This window comes from Nannobrachium achirus (assembly GCF_963921795.1).
Source record: "Nannobrachium achirus genome assembly, chromosome: 4".
In the NCBI taxonomy this organism is placed as follows: Eukaryota; Metazoa; Chordata; class Actinopteri; order Myctophiformes; family Myctophidae; genus Nannobrachium; species Nannobrachium achirus.
The window spans coordinates 1,665,034-1,682,699 of NC_137813.1; positions in this window are offsets into that span (position 1 = coordinate 1,665,034).

Below are 17,666 nucleotides of genomic sequence, written 5' to 3' on the forward strand. Positions count from 1 at the left end.
GGCCCTACCACTGGTCACCAGCGGTCACCAGCGGTATTGTAGTTGATGATACGGACGCAGCCACACACGGACAAAGCCACTCTGAGGAGCGGCTGACCTCGGCTCAAAAATACATAATGTGAAAACATGTGAATAAAAAATGGATTTTTTTTTTTTTTTTTGGAAGGCCTGGGGTGGAGTGGAGTGGAGTGGAGTGGAGCGGTAAGGGGGAAGGACTGGACCGGACTAGACTGGACTGGACTGGACTGGATGCCAGTGGGACTTTGTTGTTTTCAACCTATATGAATGGAACTCAGGCCAAAACAACTGGACTGGACTACTGGACTGGATGCTATGGCATATGGATGGGACTGGCCTCTAGCTAAACCCAGCCTTGCTGTGATGCCGATCCAGAGACTTTTTGGAAACATTTGCGGGAAGAAGAAGAAAAAAAGAAGAAAATAGAAATGATGAAGCAAATCGTTTGCTGTTAGTCCACTTTTAAAACATTGGAATTGATGTCCGAAGCTGGCGAGCCGAGCGGGAGGCAAAAAGTCAAACACTACACAAACAAACACAAACACACCTTAGCCTAGTCTACTCTAGTGTTAAAAACAAACCTATTTAGGCCTAGAATTATTCAATGCTTTAACTGTTGAAAAATAGCAGACCTACAAGCTCGTAGCGCAGCACTCGGTGCTTAAATATATCCTTTTAAAAGCAATCATTTGTAATTCAAATATTTGTCCTTGGCCAAATACATGTAATTTTGGGGTCCTTGACATGAAAATGTTTGAGAACCACTGATTCAGAAGAAGGATTTAGAATTAATTTATAGAATCGGGTCAAAAATATTCAAAGACTTGCACAAATGTTCACGGTTTTTCCTCACATGTGAGCTTGTAGATCTGCTATTTTTTAAAGGATAAAATAATGGTTAAAGTGGTTCAAATCTTAAGTGAGACAGATCTGCATTCAGGTCTAAATGGGTTTCAAAAAAAGAAAGACAAAAAAAAAGATAGCTTCCTTTCTTTGTGGAACAATTATCGTGGAAACATTTCTATATTGTTAGGATTTTATCGTTATTATTATTATTATTATTATTATTATTAACACGTCTTATCTTTGGCAGCTGTATAGTTTTTAAGTTAAAAAAATGACGATGATGATGATGATGATGATGAAGATGGTGGTGCACTTTTTACTGTTTATTCTCACTTCTGTGTTATTCTAGTTGTCATGGCGATGATTGATTGACTGATGACGTAGCAATTAATTAATTGAACAATTCCAACAACATGAAACTGCCTATTTATGCCGTTAGTAGGAGATGTTTTTTACTCTTAATGTCGTTCCTCGTTTTTAGTTTTTATTTTATTTTTATTTGTTGTTTTGTTTTTTGATCGATGATGATGATGATGATGATGATGATGATGATGATGATGATGATGATGATGGTGTTTGTTTATTGTTTTTCTGTTGTTCTCTTTGGGATAAAATAAGACGCATGCGCACAGTGCAGATTAAAAAAAAAAGAAAAAAACACAAAACTACGAAGATTCGTACAAATAAATTAAAAAAGAAAAACTGTAATAAAAAATGTCACGTGACGCCCTCCGTTTTACTGTGAATCAAAATTCTATTGTTGTGATTTGTATTGTTTTATTATATTTTAATGTGTGTGTGTGTGTGTGTGTGTGTGTGTGTGTGTGTGTGTGTGTGTGTGTGTGTGTGTGTGTGTGTGTCAGAGTTAAAGGAGTAGTTCACCCCAAAATGACTTTTATTACTCACCACATGGAGACTTGAGTTCAATAATATTTTGTTATATTTGTCACATTCCTCAGACACAAAATTCAATTTACCCCCATGTTGGTCCCCATCCAGAATCACTGGAGGTACATTTATTTTACTCAAATGATTGTCTTGACCAATATATATATATATATATATATATATATATATATATATATATATATATATATATATATATATAATTGAACTCAAGTCTCCATGGTGTGAGTAATTAATAGGAGAAAAGAAAGTAATTGTTGGGGGTGAACTACTCCTTTAAGGCTAAAAGGATAATAACACACAAAAAAATAAACAATTCATCAACATAAGAAAATAACACAACAAATAGCCTACAAAACACTACATGTACAAAGGAGAAAGGGAATTGCATAGAATTGATGGATTCCATAATGAAAACAAACTCTTTCTGTCTGTCTCTCCTCTCCAACCCTCTCAGCCTCTCGGCAGCTTAAAGCTGCTCTGTCAGCGAGAGACGGAGAAAACACGCCAAGTTCAGGAGGCCAAGCGTTTGGAAGCAGGACTCGGAAACCCTCTCTTAAAACAACATCTCTCTGACTGTCTGTCTCTCTGTCTCCCTGCTACTTTCTCTTTCTCTCTCACTAAGCCCCTTTTCCACTGGCCCAACTCCACACCACTCCACACCACACCGCCCACTTCGGGGACAAGTACCTGGGTAGTGGTGTGAAAGTGGTACTAAACGTGGTACTAAAAGGTATCCAATCTAGAGTAGGTCTGAGCTAGGCCAAACATGGCCAAACACTTCATAGTGACTGATCACTCACTGACTTTTCATTTAGACCACCAGGATATAGCTGTAATACATGATAATAGATTCTATTGTGTTATAACCGCTATCATAATCTATTACAGTGTATTATAATTATCATAGTAATACATTAATACTTTATAGTGTATTATAATCACAGTTATAATCCATTATAGTGTATTATAATTTAGGATAGTTGTAATACAAATTTATATTGTATTATAATCACAGTTAAAAGCGTCAATTTGCTTCTTACCAATAGGGATACTTTTGTGTAATGGAAATTGGAAAATGGAAAATATAGATAATTTTATGTGGTGCGGTGTGGTGTGGTGTGGTGTGGTGTGGTGTGGTGTGGTGTGGTGTGGTGTGGTGCTAAAGCTGCAGTCGAAAAGGGGCTTTAACAGTCTCTCCATCAGAACCTGGTTGTGTTTTATGCCGTCGGCTCCTCGCTCTCATCAAAGCGGCGGCCGCTCTCCGCTGGCCTTCCATCATAATTAAGGACACGATGACGTAGGGTCAGCTCATTGGACAACATGTCCAAGTCCAAACCGTTCCCATCCGGCACACGTCACAATGTCACATCACATCATGTGTCAATAAAACTGCATTTAAATTAAGTGTTTAATCATGAACCAAAAATGTTTGATCACGTCTGATTGTTAACTGGTATAATGGCCAGACAGACAGACAGACAGACAGACAGACAGACAGACAGACAGACAGACAGACAGACAGACAGACAGACAGACAGACAGACAGAACAGGGTTGTTTGGACAGCTCGCGCCAGAAGGAGACATTTTAGACTCACAATCACACCTCCTGCTTCCTGTAGGCATCCGTCTCCATGTTTTATTTCTCTCTCTCTCTCTCTCTCTCTCTCTCTCTCTCTCTCTCTCTCTCTCTCTCTCTCTCTCTCTCTCTCTCTCTCTGTAAGAACAGGTCTCTCTCTCATTCTCAGCAGTAACACGAAGTCTCTACGCTTCACTGGAAAGGAAACTTTCCACACGCACGGTGCGGTGCTGTGCGCTCGCCTGTGCTTCCAAAAAAGAAATGCCTCAGTGGCTTACATTTCATTGCCCTCCCGTTTGCTTGTTTTCATTTTAGACAGAAATCTGCAACCGAGGCGCTTTTTGTGGGCATCTGGGAAGGTGTTGTTCTTTTCTTTTCTACACATAATTAGGCCTGTTCATCTTATGTGGACATTTTGGCCGAATTGGCTCTGCTTCTGCGTCTGAAATGCACTCACACTGAGGAGACATAAGGGACATTTTGGGTCGGTTTAAGCCGGGACATTTTGACGGGTCGGTGGAACTTTGGGGAGAGTTTTACGCACGCGAGTGCCGTGCGTAAAACATGTGATGATGTGGCACAGTTTGGTGGGTTTAGGTTGACATGCTGTTATGGACAGAGGAGAGTTGTGTGTGTGTGCATGTATGTTTATAATATCATGGAGGCAGTGCATGGTGTAATGTAATGTAAGTACATTTACTTAAGTACTGAACTTAAGTAACATGTTTTAAGTATTTGTACTTTACTTGAGTATTTCCATTCCAAATTCCAATACTTTTACTTCTACTCCACTACATCTCAGAGGCAAATATATGACTCCACAGAATTATTTGAACACTTTAGTTACTAGTTACTTCGTATATTTAGATTATTATAATAGATTATAATAAATAGATAATCTATTTATTTTGGCCATTTATTTTGGCCTATTTATTTTGGCCATTTGAAAATAGACTATTTGCTATTTTCAAATGATTTTTATACATGAGAAAACTTCTTCTTTTGCACAATGAGTCGCCTACTTTTAATGTTGGTATTCTTTAAGTACATTTCTATAAAACTTTTGTACTTTTACTCGAGTACATTTTGAATTCCGAACCCTTATTTGGCAATGGATCTATATTGCAACATTTATACTTTTACTGAAGTAAAACATTTTTCCCCCCACCACTGTTTAATAATATCATGGAGAGTTTTAAATCCTCCAGATATAACAGCCGTGGTGGCTTGTGGGAGGTGTAGTCCACACGGGGAGGAGGCTACAGATATACTAGCCTCTGCTTTGAACAGAAGCCAGGATCCCTGCCTCCTCCTCTGTTGTTCTGCTCTGCTGTGAACAGAACTGAAGAGCCATTAAACAAAGAGCCAGTCTTCTGGACGCGGGCCACTGGGTCCGCCCGTTATGACGCACTGGGTCCTTTGTGACGTCAATTATTAACCCACTGGTTTCTCAACTTCTGGTCCGGGGACCCCCCACAGGGCTCAGACGGACCCTTAAGGCTCTCTCTCTCTGTTAATGAGCTTTTTAATGTGCGTTGGGTCCCAGAGAAGAAGAAGAAGGGGGAAAATACTGTATTAAACTGGGGGTTGTGAAAATGAAAATCAGTAACCTTGGGATATTATTACAAAAGTAGATACTTATATAACTATGCATGCAGGTCTCTCTCTCTCTCTCTCTCTCTCTCTCTCCTCTCTCTCTCTCTCTCTCTCTCTCTCTCTCTCTCTCTCTCTCTCTCCTTGCAACACGCACGGTTTTACGCATGGCCGGACGCGCGGTCCATTGTGCCCTGTTGAGGCCGAGACATTCCTGGCTCTAACTTCCCATAGAAGCTCCTGCTCGGTGTTGAGTCTCTCCGCAGGAAGCCAGCCAGCCGGGACAGACCGCTGCTTCCAACCCGGTGTAAACACACCCGTCCTCCGCTGGGCCGTGACCCCTAAGCCCCGCCGCAGCGCACAGCCGCAGTGCACACCTGCTGGCCAGGTGAGATCCCTCTCCTCTCCTCTCCTCTCCTGTCCCGCCGGGAACTTGGAGGGGGGGAGGGTGAGGCGCGTGCGCGCGTGTTAAGCCTTATAAGTGGCTGTAAATCAGACGGGACGAGCACGCGCGCAAATATTTGACCTGACCCCGGTACTTCTGGTTTGTTTTACCCGGAGACACTTGAAAGTGACACCGACCCGCGGCGAGATAAGTTCTGACGGCGTTAAATCAGACCAGCGGCACTTTTCATTATAATGTTATGTCACTGAAGTATGTTTAAATAATACTTTACTTTGTATGTTATAAAATGATACTTTACATTAGGCCTATGTCACTGAAGTATGTTTAAATAATACTTTACTTTGTATGTTATAAAATGATACTTTACATTAGGCCTATGTCACTGAAGTATGTTTAAAAACGATACTTTACTTTGCGTTATTGTCACTAAAAAGTATGTTTAAAACAATACTTTACTTTGCGTTATTGTCACTAAAAAGCATGTTTAAAACAATACTTTACTTTGCGTTATTGTCACTAAAAAGTATGTTTAAAACAATACTTTACTTTGCGTTATTGTCACTAAAGTATGTTATAAATGATATTTTACTTTAGGCCTATGTCACCGAGGTATGTTTTAAAAGAATCCTTTGCCTTGTGTCAACAACGTATGAAGGAAGAGCATATTTTTTTAAATAATGATTTAAAATGTGACCTACATCTGTCTGCAGCCTCAGATATTTTGTTAGAATGTTTCCAGAAACAAACTAACTATGACAAATACATTAGTGGAAAAAAAATAACATAAAAAACATTCTTATTTTTTTATTTTTGTATCGTTAGAATCACCAATACAACAGAAAACCGATTACAACCCTTAACCCCGCCTCCCTCCAGGCCTACACCCAAAACCAAGCCTCATCTCATTACAACACTTTAAAATGCTTGATTGAACTCTCTGAGTTAAAATAAGAATCAGGATTTTATTGCAATTTACAATTATATACTATTTGTAAGCATTTGGCAGACCGTCTTTAGTGACTTTGAAAGACTAGAGAATATTAGAGAAAGTATACAATTGTTAAATTGTCACATAAGGATAGAGTTGTTCCTTGCAGTTCAAGCATATCAATAAATGCAGTGGTCCTCAAACATTTTATTTCAATTTCAGTTTGAAGGACCCCCACCATAACTATGAGAGTGTAGGCCTACGGCTACAAATGGAACCAAATGGATCCATAAGGGTCCATTTGGAACCACGAGGGTCCCTGGGCCACACCTGAGACCCACTGGCCTTTAATGAAACCACTACAACACCACCAACAATAATATTATTAATAATAAAAAACATGACACCAACATCAAAACAAACAAAAAAAGGGTAGTCTATATCTTTCTGTGCACGTGCGTGCGTCTGAGCCCTGCGCGAGCGTGCGTGCCCATGTTCTGCAAGCATGACATGGGACACGGAATCTGCCGGTCCTTTTCACTCTCTAAATACCACACACACACACACACACACACACACACACACACACACACACACACACACACACACACACACACACACACACACACACACACACACAGCTGTCTCTTTGAAGACTTTATTAGAAGTTTGCATAGAAAAAGGTACAGTTTCATGACGGTACAGTTCACTGGTACAAGGTCAACTAAAGGAAAGCACTTACAGTTTACAGTTTACAGTTTAGGCATTTGGCAGACGCTTTTAATCCAAAGCGATTTACAATAAGCAGATAAAACATCACAATAATAAACAAAATTAAATGTCAGTACATCAACAGCAATATAACAAATGCATATGAATATCTATCTTGAAAAAAACAATGTAATCCGAAAAGAAAAACAAATGCTAACTAGCTTCCTGTATGGTCATTGAGTGTTTCAGTAGTGCTAAGGGTTTTGGTGGAGTCTGAAAAGGTGAGTCTTCAGTCCACGGTGAAAGCTAGCGAGTGAGTCCGTTGTTCTAAGTGCGACAGGGAGTTTATTCCAGTTTATTATAGGAAACCATTAAAGTATATCATAGCATTGAATGACAGACGGATAGAACACAGTAGCCTATTATGCAGTAGATATAGTAAAGAAAAAAAGTAAATAAAAAAAAAAGAACAGTGCAAAAAAATACAGTAGGCCTAATATTCATCCTCTATTCCATAAAAAAGTCAAAAACTCTCATTCCGCTGCCTCCGCCCCCCCCCCCCCCCCTCTCTCTCTCTCTCTCTCTCTCTCTCTCTCTCTCTCTCTCTCTCTCTCTCTCTCTCTCTGTCGGAAAGCGACGTAAAATCAATATCACAATCAAACGCTCCGCCGTTCCCTGCCATGTCCGCGCGTGCCCTCCCCTCCCACCCCTGTCCAATGTCCATTTGCACACCTCAGCCTGTTTCAACAACAACAACACAACACGCACGCGTCGCCACGCCGTGCACAGTGATTAGTCGACAAGTTTCTTCCTTATTGGTTATTGATCCCGTTCTGTTCCGACACGGGCTTTACTGTTTACACAGCGAGCAGCGCGGCGGTCTGAATAATTAAAGCTTAGAGGAGAGAAATATCACTTTGAACTTCTGATCCTTCTTCCTGATGGGCTGCCTGTGCGTGCGCGCGTGCGTGCAAGGCCCGCAAAAAGACACAGAAAAAGTGCAGGGTGTGTAGGCTGGTTTTAATCTTTACTTTGATGTCAGCAACACGTGACTCTGCAGGAATACACATGCAGTCAACTGTTAATTGACCCTGTTGTCATCCTGAGAGGACATGTTAACTAATGGACCCTTAGTCAGTAGTAATTCTATTGGGCCTGTACTTTACTGTATTGGTTTAGTTGGATGGGACACATGCCTTCACATTACAATGCAATGTAGGACCGGATTTAAGCAACAGATGCTATTAGTTTATCTGCAGTCCCAACATCAAAACAAACAGCAAACAGTTGAGGAAAAAGTACGAAAGTATTGGCATCAAAATGTACTTAAAGTACCAAAAGTAAAAGTGCAACATGTTTGAAAATAGCAGATCAAGCTCATGCGACGCGTTGTGAGCTTGTAGATCTGCTATTTTCAAATAGCCAAGGTATAAAATATAGGGCTAAAGTGGTTAATGTGTGTTTTATAATATTATAATGTATATCTGCAAACTATAACTAAAGTTCTCAAATAAATGTAGTGCAGTAAAAGTACAATATTTGGATCTGAAGTAAAAGTATTGGAAATGACAGTACAAATACCTCAAAATTTGTTAAGTAGCCTACAGTACTTAAGTAAATGTATACTTTACACCACTGAGCAGACTATGGAGTACATTAGAAATAGTATAGTGTAGAAATGTATTACATTTTATCTCTTAGAATTATGGTAGCAGGGTTTTATTTAGTGCCGCTTCACTTTATAGAGTGATAACGCCAAGAATCAAGCTTTATTTGCCACCATATTCCATATCATATCATATTACAGCCAGGCACAAGCAGCCAAAAGCATGTCTGTGAGGTCCACAACATATAGACCGTTCAACACAGCTATAAACATAACAACAATAAAAAATACTAGGATAAAACAATAGGAAGAAGGCTTTTATAGCGACATCAAAGTAACACTGAGGGGAGATAAAACGGTAGACGTACATGTGCGAATAAGACCAAACCAGATGCACAAAACCTTGTTTATTAGAACAACATCTGTGCTATTCCTCTGTATGTCTAAACCTTTAAAGATACAGAGAATCTATAACTCAAGGCCAACAAAGACTAAAGCTGCAGGGGGGAAGATATGATATCTATTTAAACGTTTAAATGTGTTCTGTGAAAATACATGTGGATGTTGTTATTATGATGATTCATATTGATGCTAGCTGGATGGAGACAGCTCAGCTCATCCGTGGTGCGAGGCCCGGCGCGGCGCGGCCCGGAGGACCAGCGGTCACTGAGTTGTTGTGTGTCCGCCATGCAGGCCTCTTGGTGCGGGCTGGGCTGAGGCAGAGGAAGCCCCCCCTCCAACCCGACGGCTATTGGACCTCCTGACATCACATGGACCCCTTGTCACGTGGACCCCGAGGAGAGACGGAGAGGGAGGGGGGAGAGAGAGGAGGAAGGCAGGGTTGGGGAGGGTGGAGGGGGGATTTTCTTTTTCTTTTTTTTTTCTTTTTTTTTGGCGTAAATCTACACTGTAATACCGTCGCCAATAATTCACAGTAGCTCGTAAAAAGTCGACACTAAAACCACCCGGGCCTACAAATCAACCCTGCGCCGAATTATGAGTTCGCTGTACTTCGCAGCCAACGCGCTGTTTTCCAAATACCAACAAGCAGCGAGCTGCTCCACCGCGGCGGCAGCAGCAGCAGCAGCGTTCCACCAAGGCTTCCCGGACTCATCGTCTCCCGGAGCTCCCTCATCCTCATCCTCATCCGCCGGCTCCTCGTCCTGCGCTCTCGCCGCTTCCAGCGCGCCTCGGGGCGGCTGCCGCGCCTCCTCAGGCTCCGCTCCTGGAGGAGGGAGAGCCGCTGTCTCCGGGCTGTCGTTCCTCTCTCCTCCTCCCCGCTCCTCCTCGCCCTCTCCCCCGCCCGGTGCTCCTCTGTCGGGACAGTACGGAGGAGGAGGAGGAGGAGGCGGCGGTGCGCGGTGCGTCAGCCCCGCAGGACTCGTTGTTTACCCCGGCGCACCGGGAGGAGCAGGGGCGGTGGCTTCTTCCTACGGGCTCCACGGAGCCTCCTTCCACCAGCGGTCTCCCTTCGAGCAGCACCCCGCCCTGCCGCCGCTGTTCGCCGGAGCCTCCAAGCACCAAGAGTCCCTCAAACAACAACAACAACAACAGCAGCAGCAGCTACCGCTGGAGGAGACCCTGCGGATCTACCCCTGGATGAGAAGCTCAGGTGAGACTGTGTGTGTGTGTGTGTGTGTGTGTGTGTGTGTGTGTGTGTGTGTGTGTGTGTGTGTGTGTGCGCGCACGCGTGCGTGTGCGTGTGCGCGTGCGCGTGTGTGTTCCATAACAGAGGTGGACTTGTATATTTATTAGATCCAGGTGTTAATTAACGTTAAGCGGTCTTTAAACTGTTGACTTTCTCGTTGCGCGGCGGCGCTAGCCGGTAGCTGAACTATGTCTGCTTTTACTACCTTTCTCTCTCTCTCTCTCTCTCTCTCTCTCTCTCTCTCTCTCTCTCTCTCTCTCTCTCTCTCTCTCTCTCCCTCTCCCCCTCTCGGCATGTCTTTTATGAGTCCACGGCCCTCCATAAAAACCATAATTTAAGACTTGGTGAATATTCATTAGGCCAGTAGTAGTATTGTGTTTGAAAAGGAGAGAGCGATGGGAAAAAAGCAAGCCAGGCCAGGGCAGAGAGAGAGTGTGTGCGTGGAGGAGAAGATGTGCGTGTTGTTGTGGCTCCTGCGTCGCAGCCATGTTGTTTTAATAGTCCTGGTTTCAGGGTTGAAACAAGTGCAGCTGCACTTGACGACATGATTAATTTATAACATCTATAAGGCCCTCTATCTGGCCCTGAGAAACACTATTGTACTATTGTACTGTCACACGCACGCACGCACACACACACACACACACACACACACACACACACACACACACACACACACACACACACACACACACACACACACACACACGCACTATACACAATACACAATACTATAAAACAGATAAATTACGAGTGGAGTTTGATCTTTGACGGGGGCTTGAATGGCTGCCCTGTAGCCGGCCTGTGAAGCCTCTTTGTGGGGCTGTGTAGCAACAGCCTGCCTGCGCGCTGAATGTCTGAATGGAGGCTGCGATGAAACCATGGCTGACATGCAAGGCTCAGACAGACTCAGAAACTATTTAAACCTCACAATAAAAACACGGAGGTTTTCCACCAAAGAGAGAAGCAGTTCCATGGCTATTTAAGAATGCCATCAATTATAAGGGAAGGCCGCGCCGTGCGTAAAGGTAGCGGGGTTTGGATCGACGTGTGAAATTGTTGCCTGGCTGGCTGGCTGGCTGGATGGATGGATGGATAGATGGCAAGCACGCACGTGTGTTTGTGCCTGCTGTGTGCGTGGATGGCACAAAGCAATCACCTGCACAGTGCACACCCGCACACATGACATGATTATTATTAAATAGATGTCAAGGACCCCAATGTTAACCATGCATAGTGGTTTCTTGCAGTTTAAATCCTATTAGTAGGCCTTGTATCTGAACTGTACTGTCCCGTGCTTTTCCTATATGAGAACTGCTAATAAAGTATTCAATCAATCAGATGGGATGGGAACATCGAACATAGATGCTATGTTCCCTTGGATATAAAGTGCAACACAACAACAGCCTGCTGAAAGTGCACCGTCCGTCCGTCCGTCCGTCCGTCCGTCCGTCCGTCCGTCCGTCCGTCCGTCCATCCATCCATCCATCCTATAGTTAATCAGGCAAGCAAGATCATTGGAAACAAACAATTGCAACTTCACGTGCACGGCACCATAACCAAAACAAAACATTTATAATGACTCTACACATCCTCTTCACCCTTCATGTGAGCTGTTACCATCACCAGGAGGCTTAGAGTAAACCTCAAAGAAGAAGAGTTACAACACATCATTTGTGCCAACTGCAAGTGGAGATTTTAAATAAGAACATGTGTAACTAGAAAAATATTGTTCCTTCGAAACAATAGTGGGCTCGCTTCAAGCCAGAAAACAATGGCTATAAAAGTACAAAATGTCAAGATCGCAGGCAGTGCTCTCTTTGACGTTACTGACGTCAAAGATTGGTCCATTTTGTTCCAAAAATGTGTTGTGCAAAAGTTGACGCTATAACAGGCCAATGTAAGAAGGGTGGTATCTGTTCCTTGACCTATTGGGAATGTGCTTGCAAGATTTCACGCACATTGCAGGCTGTGTTCATGATTTGAGGTGTTTTTGGCTTTGGCCACTTTATCGCTGCTTGCAGCTATATTCATTATTATTATTATTTTTGTGTGTGTGCACTTCATAGGCATATTAGATAAAGGTCCTTAGATTGTGTGTAGAATGTTTCATGCAAATTGCAAAAAAACAGGTTTAAGCGTTTCACAAACTGCTCAAAATGATATAGCGCCCCCCTTTGGCCAATTGGGGTAAGATTGGTTTTAGTGATATTTGGACTAACACTCTACATCTTTGCCAAATGCCATGAACATGTTACTTTGCATGTATGATTTAGAGGCAGAAGAATAATTTGCATAAAACTGCAATATTCATTGAATTTATTTAAAAAAGCATGTTTCCATTTTAAAGAAATCCGATCTGACAGATCTTTAGATATCGGTCCAAAGTTCACGTAAAAAAAGTTTTGTGCACGTGGAGCGAAAATTCCAGAATAAAAGCGGGTTTACGCGTTTTACAAACTGCTCAAAATGGCGGAAAATCAAAGGGCGGAGCTTACTTAACAACGACACAGATGTCTTCCGCTTGAGTCAAAGCACGCGTGTAACAAGTTGCATGTCTTCAAACGAAACGAGTCATGACTTATGCCCGTTTGAAGTTTGGATTTTCAAACGCTTCGTATAGCGCCCCCCTTTGGCCGATTGGAATAAAATTGGTTTCAGTGATACTTTGACTAACCCTCCACATCTTTGCCAAATGCCATGAACGTGTAACTTTGCATGTATGATTTAGAGGCCGAAGAATAATTTGCATAAAACCGCAATATTGATTGAATTATTAAAAAAAAATATTTCACTTTAAAAGAAATCCGCCGAGACTAGTTTGACCGTATTGGTCCAAAAGTTCATGTGAAAAAAGTTGTGTACGCTTAACGCAAAAATTCCAGGAGGAGATAGATTTTTACTGTTTATCATATAATTCCAAATTGTGGGAGATCTAAAGGTCAGAGGTCAAAAGTCAGAGGCTAAAAGTTGTTCGGCATGAGGAGACGCATACGTGTATACAGGTTTCATGCCTGTACCTCAAACACAGCATGAGCTATACCTGTTCAAAGTTCGCACTTTCGAAGGCTTCGTGCAGCGCCACCATTTGGCCGATTGCTATAAAAAATAATAGCGCACTTCGCCACTGTAAACTGAACACATTGATGTTTTTATTTTCATTTTCTCACTAAGTATGTAGGAGTAGAAAGGAACCGAAGTTCCCGTCTACTGTCTGTCTGTCTGTCTGACTGACTGACTGACTGACTGATAGATAAACTAGAAAATATTGTTCCTTCGAAACAATTGTGGGCTCGCTTCAAGCCAGAAAACAATGGCTATAAATGTACAAAATGTCAAGATCGCAGGCAGTGCTCTCTTTGACGTTACTGACATCAAAGATTGGTCCATTTTGTTCCAAAATTGTGTTGTGCAAAAGTTGACCCGCTGGTGGCGCTATAACAGGCCAATGTAAGAAGGGTGGTATCTGCTCCTTGACCTATTGGGAATGTGTTTGCAAGATTTCACGCACATTGCAGGCTGTGTTCATGATTTGAGGTGTTTTTGGCTTTGGACACTTTATCGCTGCTTGCAGCTATATTCATTATTATTATAATTCTTTTGTGTGTGTGCACTTCATAGGCATATTAGATAAAGGTCCTTAGATTGTGTGTAGAATGTTTCATGCAAATTGCAAAAAAAAAAAATCCCAACGGGTTTAAGCGTTTCACAAACTGCTCAAAATGATATAGCGCCCCCCTTTGGCCAATTGGGGTAAGATTGGTTTTAGTGATATTTGGACTAACACTCTACATCTTTGCCAAATGCCATGAACATGTTACTTTGCATGTATGATTTAGAGGCAGAAGAATAATTTGCATAAAACTGCAATATTCATTGAATTTATTTTAAAAAGCATGTTTCAATTTTAAAGAAATCCGATCTGACAGATCTTTAGATATCGGTCCAAAGTTCACGTAAAAAAAGTTTTGTGCACGTGGAGCGAAAATTCCAGAATAAAAGCGGGTTTACGCGTTTTACAAACTGCTCAAAATGGCGGAAAACCGAAGGGCGGAGCTTACTTAACAACGACACAGATGTCTTCCGCTCGAGTGAAAGCACGCGTGTAACAAGTTGCATGTCTTCAAACGAAACGAGTCATGACTTATGCCCGTTTGAAGTTTGAATTTTCAAACGCTTCGTATAGCGCCCCCCTTTGGCCGATTGGAATAAAATTGGTTTCAGTGATACTTTGACTAACCCTCTACATCTTTGCCAAATGCCATGAACGTGTAACTTTGCATGTATGATTTAGAGGCAGAAGAATAATTTGCATAAAACCGCAATATCTATTGAATTATTAAAAAAATGATATTTCACTTTAAAAGAAATCCGCCGAGATAAATCTGACCGTATTGGTCCAAAGTTCATGTGAAAAAAGTTTTGTGCGTGTAACGAAAAAAAACCAGGAGGAGATAGATTTTTACTGTTTTTCATATAATTCCGAATTGTGGGAGACCTAAAGGTCAGAGGTCAAAAGTTAGAGGGTAAAAGTTGTTCGGCATGAGGAGACGCATACGTGTATACAGGTTTCATGGCTGTACCTAAAACACAGCATGAGCTATACCTGTTCAAAGATCGCACTTTCGAAGGCTTCCTACAGCGCCACCATTTGGCCGATTGCTGTAAAAAGTAATAGCACACTGCGCCACAGTAAGCTGAACACATTGATGTTTTTATTTTCATTTTCTCACTAAGTATGTAGGAGTAGAAAGGAACCGAAGATCCCGTCTACTGATTGCCTGATAGATAAATAAATAATGACAATATCTAAAGTGTGCTCGCCTTATAGGCGAGCCCACAATAATGACAATATCTAAAGTGTGCTCGCCTTATAGGCGAGCCCACAAATAGTTCCAAACCTTGATCACTGCTGCTATACAGTTTAGGCATTTAGCAGACGCTTTTAATCCAAAGCTACTTACAATAAGCAGGTAACACATCAATAAGCTAGATAATATGTCAGTACATCAACAACAATATAACAAATGCATAGAAATATCAATCTAGAAAAACAATAACATAGGTATGCACCTAATCAGTAAAAAACGTCTAAAACCTAAAAATCTAGCTTCTAGCTTCATGTGTGGTCATTAAGGGAAGGGGGAGTGTTACAGTAGTGCTATGGGTTTAGGTGGAGTCTGAAGAGGTGAGTCTTCAGTCCACAGCGGAAGCTAGGGAGTGAGTCTGTAGTTCTAATGGAAGCTATAGGAGTGAGTCTGTTTTCTAAGTGCGACAGGGAGTTTATTCCACAGTTTGGGGGCCAGGAGGGCAAATTGTCTAGGATGAGTGGATTTCTGTCCTGAAGTTTTTAGCGAGGGTTCTGTCAGCATCCCTGTGTTGGCTGATCTAAGTGAACGGGTGGGGGTGTAGGGGTTGATCAGGTTTTGGAGGTATGGAGGAGCCGTACGTTTTGCTGCTTTGAAGGTCAGCATCAGTGTTTTGTATTCTGTGCTGGCCGCAACCGGGTGCTATGTCATGGGTTGCATTTTATATAGTTTTTAATGCATTATACAACAATAAAACATACATAGAATACTAATAATGTTTTATTGTTGTATAGTATAACTGACATGCCTGTGTGCCAAAGACACATCTCCATTTTTATGCCTAATTTGATGGACAATAAAGTTTCTTATCTAACTTCTTATCTTATCTTATGCATCCATAATGATTTTCCGTTAAAGTTTACGGTGGACCGGATGTCTGCTCGTTGGCGGGACTCTCTTGACAGTAACATGTTGTCTACTGACTTATGGTAGCACTACAGTCCAGGGGCGTCAATTGGGTATGGCAGGGGTATGCAGCTGCCATACCCTGGGTCCAGGGGGGAAAATAAATGTTACTTTTAAATATAAATCCATGAATGTCTCTTTGTCTATCTGCGCTGGTTATTATGTTGTTGAATTACAGTAAAATAACTACAAATGCAAAATGTAACTAAATGGTCACTTTAACAAGGTATTATGATTATATTCTCCAGACTTGTATTCTCCCCATCTTTCTGCAGGTCAGCTGCACAGTGCAATGCATTATTGTTAATTGTGGCACGTTTACTAACATGCTAAGTTTAGCTGCACTTGAACAACCATTCCAGGCTGCCATATCCAGCCCAAGAAACCGTAGAAACCTGTGTAAAAAACAGACATTGTGAAAATAGCCGATCTACATGCTCACAACGCCTCGCAGCGCGAGGCGTTGTGAGCATGTAGATTAGCATGTAGATTTGCTATTTTCACAATAGAACCGTGGTAAATGTAATGCCTCTTTTCCATGAGGACTCCCATCTTTGCCAGACCCTAGCTTTTGCTGAACTGACGCCACTGCTGTGTTGTTGTTGAACATGTCTCAGTCACGTTGAGGTTCCGGCCAGGCCTATACCCAGCTATAAAAGCACTACAACACTGCTACGTGATCATCTGCATGTTGTCTATGAATGTATAGTCTATATGTGCAATATCTACACTTCTTTATGGCACAGATACAATATAGGCTATTTATGTCTCACACATACCTTCCATATGAGTGTGTGAAACACACACAGAGAGAGTTTCCATTGATTGATTGATATAATACTTTATGCAGTTCACAGAAAAAAAGCACAGGAAAAGTAAGTCAATTCATTCAGAGAGTGTGTGCAGGCCTACTTGCGTCAGCGGAGCACGCAAGTACTGCGTTCGGGTAGGCCCATATAGCCCTATCAGGGATCAGCATTTCTGGCAACGTCAGAATTAACAGCCAATGAGGGACCAGCATTCCTGGTTATGCCAAGGGTGCTGGTGAGTAGTAGGCCACACCTACTTGTGCACAAGGTGCAAGTTGCCACCTGGACAGAGTGCAGAGTTCTATAGGCTACTTGTGCAAGCAGAGCATGCAATACTGCAATGGGCTGGGTTTGTATGTCGGTGTCCATCTTTGTATAAGACTGTAGCCCAGGGGTGTCCTTTTGTAGCCTGGTTAATAAACCAGACTGCACAACACCACCCCCAACACGCAGTGAGGAATTAGTATGAGCAACGCCAGGCTAGTCCTTTTGTGCATAAGTCACATACATATGCGTCGCAATTACAACATTTTATTTAACTATCATCAATATTTAATATCAATGGTTTTTGTCAGGTGTGTGCTCTGAACAAAACACAAATAACTCATGACCAAATGTAACCAGACGTACAAGGTAAAAAATACAACCAAATATCCTTTCTTTAATTATACTATAAAATATCATTGTTTGGCAGTGCTGGCCGTACAATTTAGGAATGAAGCCGCGGGCCGTAGAAAACGTATCATCGGGCCGCATTTGGCGCCCGGGCCGCACTTTGGACACCCCTGCTGTGTAGCCCAATCAGGGACCAGTATTTCATGCAACGTCAACATTAACAGCC